This window comes from Saccopteryx leptura, chromosome 1, assembly GCF_036850995.1.
Source record: "Saccopteryx leptura isolate mSacLep1 chromosome 1, mSacLep1_pri_phased_curated, whole genome shotgun sequence".
NCBI classification, from domain to species: domain Eukaryota; kingdom Metazoa; phylum Chordata; class Mammalia; order Chiroptera; family Emballonuridae; genus Saccopteryx; species Saccopteryx leptura.
Window position 1 is genome coordinate 238,850,776 of NC_089503.1, and position 10,940 is coordinate 238,861,715.

At 44.5% G+C, this 10,940-nt stretch overlaps 1 non-coding gene across 1 annotated transcript; it reads right to left on the reverse strand.

Moving 5' to 3' along the window:
* Positions 1-2,255: 2,255 nt before the first annotated feature.
* LOC136390194 (U6 spliceosomal RNA) lies at positions 2,256-2,362 on the reverse strand. Its single transcript, XR_010748627.1, has one exon. It is a non-coding gene; the product is annotated as a U6 spliceosomal RNA (small nuclear RNA).
* Positions 2,363-10,940: the final 8,578 nt, after the last annotated feature.

Here is a 10,940-nt window from a genome sequence, read left to right on the forward strand (position 1 = left end):
CAATTGAGTAGCTTAAATGATAGACATTTTTCACAGTTCTGGAGGCTGGAAGTCCAAGATCATGGCGCTAGCAGATTTGGTATGTGGTGAGAGCCCATTTCTTCATAGACAGCCCTCTTTGCCCCATGTCCTCCCATGGCCCAAAGGGTAGGAAGCTCGGTGGGGTCTCTTTCATAAAGGCGCTAATCCCATTCACTACCTCCCAAAGGCCCCACCTCCGAATACCATCACTTTGGGGATTAGGGTTTCAGCATATGAATTTTAAGGGGAAACGAATATTCAGAGCATAATGGTGAAATTTAAGAGATACTCAGAAAGTTCTTTTCTTTCTCTTGAGATTTCTGAGAAGAAAGTGGATGTCCCTCTGCCATGGAGCTTGGGAGGTAGAGTGGGTACAGAATGTCTTCTGAAGGTCCTTTAACCCTAAAATCTCAATTTTCACAGGGGTGGCCTTTTTATGTGCCACCCCCTTTGGGACTGTTTTTTTTTCTGAGTAAGCTTATGAATATCTCTGTGAAAACCTCACATTCCACCAATAAGCAGATTTTCTTGTAAGCAAATCAGCAGTAGAGGTGAAGACCCCTCAAGAGCCCTTGGCTCACAGCCAGCCCTTTGCAGAGCTGAGTCCCAGGGCTGGGAGACATCAGGACAGGTGCTTGACCCATCCGTACACAGGTCAAAGTGATGTCCGACCATCTCTGGGCCAGAGCCAGACAGGATGAGGTGGGACATATTAAGTCATTTGGATTTTATTTTATATGATGTAAAACATCTGAGCATTAGAGACCATACAGAAGTGAGGCGTTCTGGAGAAAAAACAGGTTGAACTTTTTTACTTTTCACTGGCGTATAAGTAAAGAGAGATTAGGAGCTGTAGTGAAGTAAAAATTGTTGGAGGAACAGATGGTGGGAATGTAAGATGAGGCAACCATTGTGAAAAACCGTATGGTGTTTCCTTAAAATATTAAATATAGAATTTCCAGATGACCCAGCAGATACACTTTTGAGTATATACCCAAAAGAATGAAAAGAAAAGTCACAAAGAAATATTTGTACACCCATGTTCATAGCAATGTTATTCACAGTAAACAAAAGGTATCCACCAATGGATGAATAGAGAAACCAACTGCAGTATATCCATACAAGTGAATGTTATTCTGTCCTAGAAAGAAGGGAAATTCTGACACATGCTACAGCATGGATGAACCTTCAAGATATTGTGCTATGTGAAATAAGCCAGACACAAAAAGATGCATGATTCCACTTAAATGAGGTACTCAGAATAGTCAAATTTATAGCGACAGAAAATGGAATGATGGTTGCCAGGGATGGGGGAAGCAGAGAAGAAGGAGCTGTAGTGTAATGGGGACAGAGTTTCAGTTTGGGAAGATGAACGTGTACTGGAGATGGATGGTGGTGAGGGTTGCACAATGATGTGAATGTGCTGAATGCCACAGTTAATTTAAAAAAAAGAGCTAAGGACTGGGATATGGGCAAAAGTTACTCAGGTGGTTGGGAACAATGAATGGGTGGCTTCTGCTCTTAAGAAATGACTGACAGAGGGTCTTTTCTAGAGCCATCAGGGGATAATGGCAGATTAGTGCAGGTGGGCACAAGCAAGGAGCAGATGGGGTGTTGTGGACCAAGAGAGGCTTCCTAGAAGGAGAAGTGGGTTTTGAAGGATGAATAAGAGTTTGAAAATTGGATGATGTCAGAGGAGGGTATTCTGGACATAGAGACTGGCACCTGTCTCTGATATGGGATAGATCACCCACGTTACCTGTTCCTTTTACCACTGCATTGCTTGTATCAGGCTGCATTCCTCTAGGCCTGCTGAGTTTATTCCTGGCTGCTGAGACCTGGTCTGTCCTGGGCAGGGTCAGCAGCAGGGTTGTTTTGACAGCAGAGCTCACTAAGAACAAGTGCACATTTTCCCTCCCATTGTCCACGAATTCTGATGCTGAAGATCTTGGGGAGGAGTAGAGAGCACCTGAGCAGAGGGAATGGTGGAAGGCATGCACGATGAATACAGATGCCTCTGCAAAGGGACCCAAGGAGACTTTTTGTGGTGACGAATATGCTCATATTGTGATTGGTGAAGATTTCAGGGGTGTGTATATATGTCACCTTATCAAGTTGTACACTTAAACAACTGCAGTTTATTGACTATGGGTTATATTTCTATAAGACTGTTAAAAATAGTATAGATATCTCAAAATTCCTAGCTGCTTTCTTTTCTTTTCTTTCTTTTTTTTTTTAATATGGAATGCTTCACGAATTTGCGTGTCATCCTTGCGCAGGGGCCATGCTAATCTTCTCTGTATTGTTCCAATTTTAGTATATGTGCTGCCAAAGCGAGCACCCTAGCTGCTTTTAAAAATGTTTATTTTTCAGTATAAAATTGATACAGGATGATCAGAGAAATTTAGAAATTCATGAAAGCAGGAAAAAGAAAGTGAATCACACATTTTTCTTTTTTTCCTTTTGGTGGGGGGATCATTATTACCAAACCAAAAAGATGTTCCTACCTGGGGCTCACTGGGGTGGGGGGATAAGGCTCCTGCCCCAGCACCAGTGGGCCAAGGTGCTTAGTCAGGTACAGTGGAGAGTCACTTGGGGGTCTATGTCTTGCAAATGTCTGACTGCCTCCAATCCTGAGATTCTGGTTTGGCAAGTCTAAGAAGGAGACCTGGAATCTGAATTTAAAGTGAGCATTCCAGGTTAATCTTAGTCAGATGGTCCACACCCACTTTTTGAGACTCTAAAATAGAGATGAATCACAAAGCTGTGATGGTCTTTGATCTTAGTGATAGCTACAGTTATTGAATACTTAATCCTCTTTTTAAAAAATGTTTATTTTTATTCATTTTAGAGAGGAGAGAGAGAGAGAGAGAGAGAGAGAGAGAGAGAGAGAGAGAGAGGAGAGGAGAAGCAGGAAGCATCAACTCCCACATGTGCCTTAACCAGACAAGTGCAGGGTTTTGAACCGGTGACCTCAGCGTTCCAGGTAGATGCTTTATCCACTGCGCCACCACAGGTCATGCTACTTAATACTTTTGAGGTACTATTTCAAGAGCTTTATAGATGTTATTCAGTGTTAGTGGTTAAGAGCAAGTTCCTAAAGTTAGATGTTTGGATGTAAACTTCACTCTGCCACCATTAGCTCCATAGCTTTGGGCAAGTTACTTATAAGTCCTAAATTTTACATTTCTCCAAAGACATGTGCAAATGGCCAACAAGAATTTGAAAAGATACTCATCAATAATTATTTGGGAAATACAAATCAAAACTGCATGGCCAGGGGCTGCCATCATCATGGCCATGCACATGCAGGTTCTCACTGGATTTAGGCAGACAGTAAAGAAACAGCGGAGCCAAAAAAAATGGTGAGTCATTCCTTTATTAAAGTCTCGTTCCGGCTGATGAGCAAACACACAGGGCTCCCAAAGCCACTGACGCATTTCTGGTTCCACAACCAGAAGAATCCTTCCCGGTTTCTCCTAGAATCAAAGGCCCCACCAGTCTTAGCAGAGCTTGCAAAGCCTCTCACCTCTGGTTCCCCCTCTGCACACCTCTCTTTCCCTGCCAACATGGCTTCTTTCTGCCTCTCCTTCTTCTTCTTCTCTTTCTTTTCAAAATTTTCTGGCACAAAAACTTCTCTTCCAGCAAACATTAGTAAAACAATGGCCCTTCCCAAGCAGGAAGGTAATTTGCAGTTTCACAGACCATATATACCTGGTGCTGCCCAGCACCATTTTGTAACAATAAAAGTGAGCAAACTAAAAAAGTACAAATTTTACAAACTCATTTGCCCCCCCCCCAAAAAAAAAAAAAAAACCATAATGAGATACCATCTCACACTCAGTAAGATGGCTACTATCAGAAAAACAGAAAGTCAGTGTTGGTGAGGATGTAGAGAAATTGGAACCATTGGTGGGAATGGTGCAGCCATTATGGAAAACAGTATAACCTTTCCTCCAAAAATTAAACAGAAAATTACCATTTGATCCAATAACCCCACTTTTGCGTATATACACAATAGAATTCAAAGCAGAAACCCAAACAGATATTTGCACACCTATGTTTACAGCAGTGTTTTCACAATAGCCAAAAGGTGGAAACAAGTTAAGTGTCCATCAATGGATAAATAGATACACAAAATGTGGTATATACATACAGTGGAATATTATTCATCCTTAGAAAGGAAGGAAATCCTGACACATGCTATATAGTACAGGGTGTCCTTGGGTTATGACACAGTTCCATTCCTAGGACAGTGATGTAACCCGAACTTTGGTGTAAGTTGAAACACACTCTAGCCTAAGTCACTTACCTATCCTATCACAATTTAGTAGCCATGATAAGGGTCAAAAAGTCGCCAAACAAAGCAACACAAACAGAACACTTGTGCCTTTAATAGTCCAACTGGCGTAGGTAAGCATACTTGGGGACATCAACTCCCTCACTCATACTGTATATTCTTCCGCTGCACACCACCAAACTAGTTCGCCCACATAGTCCGTAAGCACAACGCTAATGGCGTAAGCCAAAACACTCACATCTCAATTCTTTTAAGCTTTTATGGGAGTGAGTGTTGTAAACTTGAAATGTTGTACGTCGAGACTGTCGTAATCAGAGGACCCCCTGTTTTGATGAACCTTGAGGGCATTCTGCTAAGTGATATAAACCAGTCATAAAAGGACAAATACAGTATGATTCCACTTCTATGAGGTTCCTAGAATAGCCAGATTTATAGAGACAGAAAGTAAAATGTTGGTTGCCAGGGACTTGAGGAGGGAGAATGGGGGCAGTTAGTGTTTAATGGGCACAGAGTTTCCTTTTGGGAAGATAAGAAGGTTCTGAAGACGAATGGTAGTGACTGATGGTCGCACAATGTGAATGTGCTCACTGTCGCTGAACTGTACCTTGAAAAATGGTTGAGATGGTAAATTCTATGTTGTGTGTATTTTACCACAATGAAAAAGAAGAGAGAAAATATGTCCTAAATTGAGTTTATCATTTCTAGAACTGGGCAAAAGCCTCACTCCCTTTTGTGGTTGTAAGGGTTGGACATATGAACACACTAACACCTGAGAAAAGTGGCCGGCCCAGAGCAAGCTGTCAGTGATGATGACAATTGTAATGGTCATTAGCGTCATTCAACTGGCCAGTGCTCAGACACAGTCAGCCCTTTTGTGGGTGGCCTTGGGCACATCCCTATACCTTTCCGGGTCTCAGTCCCACAAAAAAAGGTCTGATGACAGCCAAGGTGCCTGTCCTCCGTGCAGTGCTCCCTGTGGGCTGCCCACCATGTCATCCTTCATTCTGAGCCCACCCTGCTGAGATGGTCAGTGCTGGGGTGCTATGGGGCGAACCAGGGTTTGTGACTCATGTCTCCCACCTGGAGATGCCTAACTGTGGCTCTTATGGGCCTTTCTCTTATGGACTTATGACAGACGGTCCCGGTGTATACATGAGTATTGCCCACAGGAGCCTGACTTCGTGTGCACATCCATGTGCGACATGTTCTGTTTGTGTAGGGAGGGCCTAGCTGGAGGTGGGAATATGGAGGGGCGAGGGTACTGTGCTGAATGTCACACTCCTCAGAGATGAGGGACAGTAGTCTTTACCACATTGGTAAAGAACAGTGTTTTTTTTTAACCTTCGCTGCACACTGGGAGCATTATAGAACACTGGTGCCCGTCCCACTTCTGGGGCTCTGGTCACATTGGTCTGAGTGGCTTGGGCCCCAGGATGTTTCAAAGCTCCTTTGGGGGGTTTACTTTGCAGCCGGGTTGGGCGCTCCCCGAGGCTGAGGATGGAGGCTTCAGCCCAGACTTGATGGAGTTGGGCTCTATCCAAGGGCTGAAGAAGCCTGTGTGGTGTGTGTGAGAGGCTACCTGTAAGCTGTTTATTGCCTGATTGAATTACTGGGTAAATATTGACCTGAGGCTCTGGTATCCCAGGAGCTACCTGTTGTTTCCACGGGCACATCTCAAGCTCGGTGGGGACCCGTTTGTCTGGTTTGGGCTCTGCCAGACAAGAGATGGGCACCACAGAGGCCAAGTGTCCCCTGGAAAGACACTGTGCCGTGGCCTTCAGTGGAAGCTGGGCTTTACATGCAGGCAGGCCAATATGCAGGAGGAGGCTAGGCAGTGGAGTCAGGTGCTCACGTGAGTTATGAGAACTGTGGCAGGTGTTTTAAGTTTTCAGAACCTCAGTCTCCTAATCTGTCCAGTAAGGATAACAGTAGCTTCCTGCAGGGTTACTGTAAGGAGAAAGGCCACACTTCATGAAATGTACCCTTCACATCATAGTTGCTCAATAAATGGCTTTTTCTTTTCTTTTCTTTTTTTGTTGTTGTTGTTTTTGGACAGAGAACCAGCCAGCTGCCCAGTCTGTGGGGAGTTGCTTCAGTCTTTCTGCCATCGAGTGTGTGTGTGTTAACCAGTGAGAATCTGAGGCTCTCTTGGGTAATGGATGGAAAAGACAGAGCTCATTCTCTTCTTGCCATAGGCTGAACTGTGGGCCCCATCCTCAAATTTTTATGTTGAAATCCTAACTCCCAGGACCTCAGGATGTGACTGTATTTGGAGATAGTGTCTTTCAAGAGGCACTTAAACAAAAATGAGGTAATTGGGGTGGATTCTAATCCAATATGACCAGTGTCTTAATAATAAGAGGAGATTAAGACACACAGGCACAGAGGGAAGGCCAGGTGAGGACACAGGGAGAAGACGGCCATCGACCAGCTCAGGAGAAATGCCTCAGAAGAAACCAACCCTCTTGACACTTTGGTCTTGGATTTTCAGCCTCTGGAACTATGAGAAAATAAATTTCTGTTTTTAAGCCTCCAAAAATCACTTTGGCCCTAAAGCTTCCTTAACTTCCCCAGTGAGTACCCTCAGAGCACTTTGTGTAGACTTCATTTTATTGGGTTTATCCACCAAACATCTGGACATCTCCCTGCACCCCTCTGTCCATCTCTGTCTCTCTTGTGCCCACGTGCTGGCTTGAGGAAGAGCATGTCCCCTTTCCAGTTCACCCCAACTTGGTCTAATGGCCTCTTTCCTGGTGATTACCTGGGGCACGTTTTGTAATCTCCCTACACTCAGTGTCCTCTTTTGCAGCAATAGGGGTCATAATATCTACCTCACTGTGAATGTAAAGTGCTCAGCACTCAATAATGTCAGCTCTTATCAGTCCTTCGGGCCAAGGCACAGAGCTTTCTTATTTAGCAACAAGGTAAAAGGCAGCTGGATAAGCTGACCTTTCTGACACAAAGCAAATTCTTGGAAAGGACAGCCTCTTACCTGGCAAACTAGTACAGGCCTCCTGATCTTCCCTTCTAACCACATCACAGTCTATTCTCGCTCCTGTTAAAAAACAAATTTTCCGCCCTGGCTGGTTGGCTCAGTGGTAGAGCGTCGGCCTGGCATGCAGGAGTCCTGGGTTTGATTCCCGGCCAGGGCACACAGGGGAAGCGCCCATCTGCTTCTCCACCCCTTCCCCTCTCTTTCCTCTCTGTCTCTCTCTTCCCCTCCTGCAGCCAAGGCTCCACTGGAGCAAAGTTGGCCCGGGTGCTGAGGATGGCTCTGTGGCCTCTGCCTCAGGTGCTAGAGTGGCTCTGGTTGCAACAGAGCAACGCCTCAGATGGGCAGAGCATCCCCCCCTGGTAGGCGTGCCGGGTGGATCCCAGTTGGGCGCATGCGGGAGTCTGTCTGACTGCCTCCCCGTTTCCAACTTCAGAAAAATACAAAAAGAAAAACAACAACAAAAAAAACAAAAACAATTTTCCTGAAAGAGTAGAACACTGGTTTTTACCAGTAGGGTCATAAGACAAAATACTGGATGCCCAATTAAATTTGAATTTCAAATAAACAGCTAATAACTTTCAGCATGAGTATGTTCCAAATGCTGCATGGGACAGACTTATGCTAAGAATTACTCGCCGTTTATCTGAAATTGAAATTTAACTGGGCATTCTGTATTTTTATGTGTTAAGTATGACAACCCTACTTACTAGCTGTTGACATCTTGGGTAAAGACGTTTGTTAGATGCTTTTCAGAAAGCCAGTTTGGATGGGAAGAGAATGTGAATGCCGTGTGAATACCTCTTGCTGATAACCAGTAACAAAGAATCTTGTCTTGACCAACCTTTAGTCAGGCTCTTGAGCCTTCTCCTAAGCCCATCTGTGCAATTCCTTGTAAAATTGAGTTTGAGCAAAAATCCTGCTAAGTCAGTTTAATTAGAACATTCCCTCTACCCCCATATGTGGTTACCCTTAGTATGCAATCAGGTTCCTTGTCCTCCAGCGTCCCCCAGGCGATGTCCCATCACCCTGGCCCATCTTGAGCAAAATCTTGTTAGGTCTGCTTAGCCACAACCCTTCTCACCACTGATGTTTCCTCTGAATAATTTTTCCATCCACTGACCCACCCCCTGCCCCAATCTCCTTGGCTATAAGCTCCCACTTGCCCCTGCTGTATTCAGAGTTGAGCCCAATCTCTCTCCCCCACTGTAAAATCCCATTATAATATCCCTGTACCTACCCTCCTGGTCCTGAATAAGGTCTGCCTTACCATCTGTAACAAGTGTCATTGATTATTTTACTTTAACCCCAGCACAGTAGCCCAGCTGAGTCATTTTGTAGGGATTGGTTCACCAGCTGAGTTTTATCTGTCATGAAAGAGCTTAAAAAATAATAAGGAAGCCTAGTTTCCATTGATCTTGTGGCTTTTACATGAAACATGCATGTAAGGCTTCTGTGCTGGCTCCCTTTCTCAAAACCTTTGGCAAAGATGACCAAAAAATAGCTTCTGTGGAAATTATTTATTTAGTATTAATGGGGCATCGTTAGATCTTGGCCAGACATTTCAAGTAAACAGAATTACTTCACATAGAGTTGTTTGAAACCAGAGATTTCCTGTGACACCCACCTCCCAGAGTTTTAACAGGAGCCAGAGAAGTTATATTTACAGAAACCCCGTTAATTTTACCCCCACCCTCACATTTAATCCCAAATACAACAGATACTGGAATGTCTGCAGACAGTGGCCGGTTTGACGAATGAGGCCGGGAGGTGATCCTTTGGTGCAGTTGTGTTGATGAATGGAGAGTTGGGTTGAGGTTGTTATAGATGGACTAGGGGGCGGATGCCAGTGGGTCTACAATATTTTAAAGAAGTTGCAAACACAATCAATTAATAAAAACATTAACCCTCAGCACACAGTGTCTTTTGGTTAAGTTTCTTGGAAGGCTTTGCAACTCACTTCTGACCTCAGCCATTTAAAAGAGTTCCCAGGCAGAGTTGTAGGCACTGTGGCTTTTTTATATTTCTTCCTGAGACATTCATCATGTCTGCCTAAATCTTGAACATTTGCTTACGCACTTTGTGGAAGCCAATTTAGGTGGAAGTCCCTGTTGGAGGGGCCGTCAGTGGGACAGACTGTGGTAGGGTGATTATTAGACATTCCTCCTACTCAAGGACCTTCCTAGTTCAGACAGAGCTTGAGAACTAGAAGAGATTTCCAAAGGTAGGTAGAGAAGGGCTAAGAGTTTCCTGAATCGGAGGATCCCTCCAATCCTAACAGAGGATCTGGGGTGGGGGTTGGGGGAAGTTCATGGTAGAAAGAACATCAGAAAACCCAGGTTTCAGTCCTGACCACAGGTGACCTTGGGCAAGTCACTTAAATAGTCTGGCCTTTACTTTTTAAATCTAGTAAACAAAGGAATAACATTACCTATTCTGTTAGGCTATCTCTAATAACATAATAAATGTAAGTGAAGTATATAAATCATTGTTTTTGTAGTCAGAAGCTGCATGGGAATCTGAGTTGAGGTCTGTCCATTGTACATAGTGCAGTGGGGTGACTCACAGAGACTATGGGGACCTCTTTGAGTCATAATTCTGGTTTTCTTGGAAAGGTTTATGATGGCTTCCACCACATCTGAGAGTACAGCCTCTCTAGTGACTTGCTATCTCTTCTAAGGACTATTTGGGGCCAGACAGTACCCCCAGGTCACCACAGTCTTGTCTTGAACAAGTGTTAGTTTGATTACAAGCAGCATTTCTTTTCAACAAGAGAGAGAAGAGACAGGAAAAGAAAACACTAGAATGCATTGCAAGCAGGCAGGGTGAGTATCGGTTTGTGAAACTTCTCAGACATATTCCACACATACATGTTGAACTGCAATTAAGAAGAGATTTCTTACAGTGAGTTGTGCTTTAAAAACTCAGAAGTCCTCTTTAAGCAAAGACAAATATGATTTTATCACTCGGGTAGTTTTGAGTCCAACCAGCCAAGGCAGTGAGTGCTGACAGTGTCCCCAAGGCAAGGAGTCCAGAAATGCCTTCTCGGTTTGAGTCACAGGACTGGTTCATGACACCAACATTGTACCACAGGCAGTTTCTAATCCCAGCTCTTTTTTTTTTTCTTTTCTTTTTTTCTTTTTTTTCAGAGACAGAGAGAGGGATAGATAGAGACAGACAGGAACAGAGAGAAATGAGAAGCATCAATCATCAGTTTTTCATTGTGGCACTTTTTTAGTTGTTCATTGATTGCTTTCTTATATGTGCCTTGACCGTGGGGCTACAGCAGACCGAGTAACCCCTTGCTCGAGCCAGCGACCTTGGGTCCAAGCTGGTGAGCTTTGCTCAAATCAGTTTAGCCCCGCTGAAGCTGGCGACCTCGGGGTCTCGAACCTGGGTCCTCCACATCCCAGTTCGATGCTCTATCCACTGTGCCACTGCCTGGTCAGGCTAATCCCAGCTCTTAAAGTAGCAGCTCTAAGCCTCTGAGCCCCCTCCTAGCCCTCCACACTGCGGCTGGCTCCCATGAGCTCCAGGACCTTCCCAGGGCTGATATTCTGGGCTTCATTACCTCTTTGTTCTTGGGACCCATTTGTGCTTCCTCGGTGTGGGAAGGAGCTGAACCTG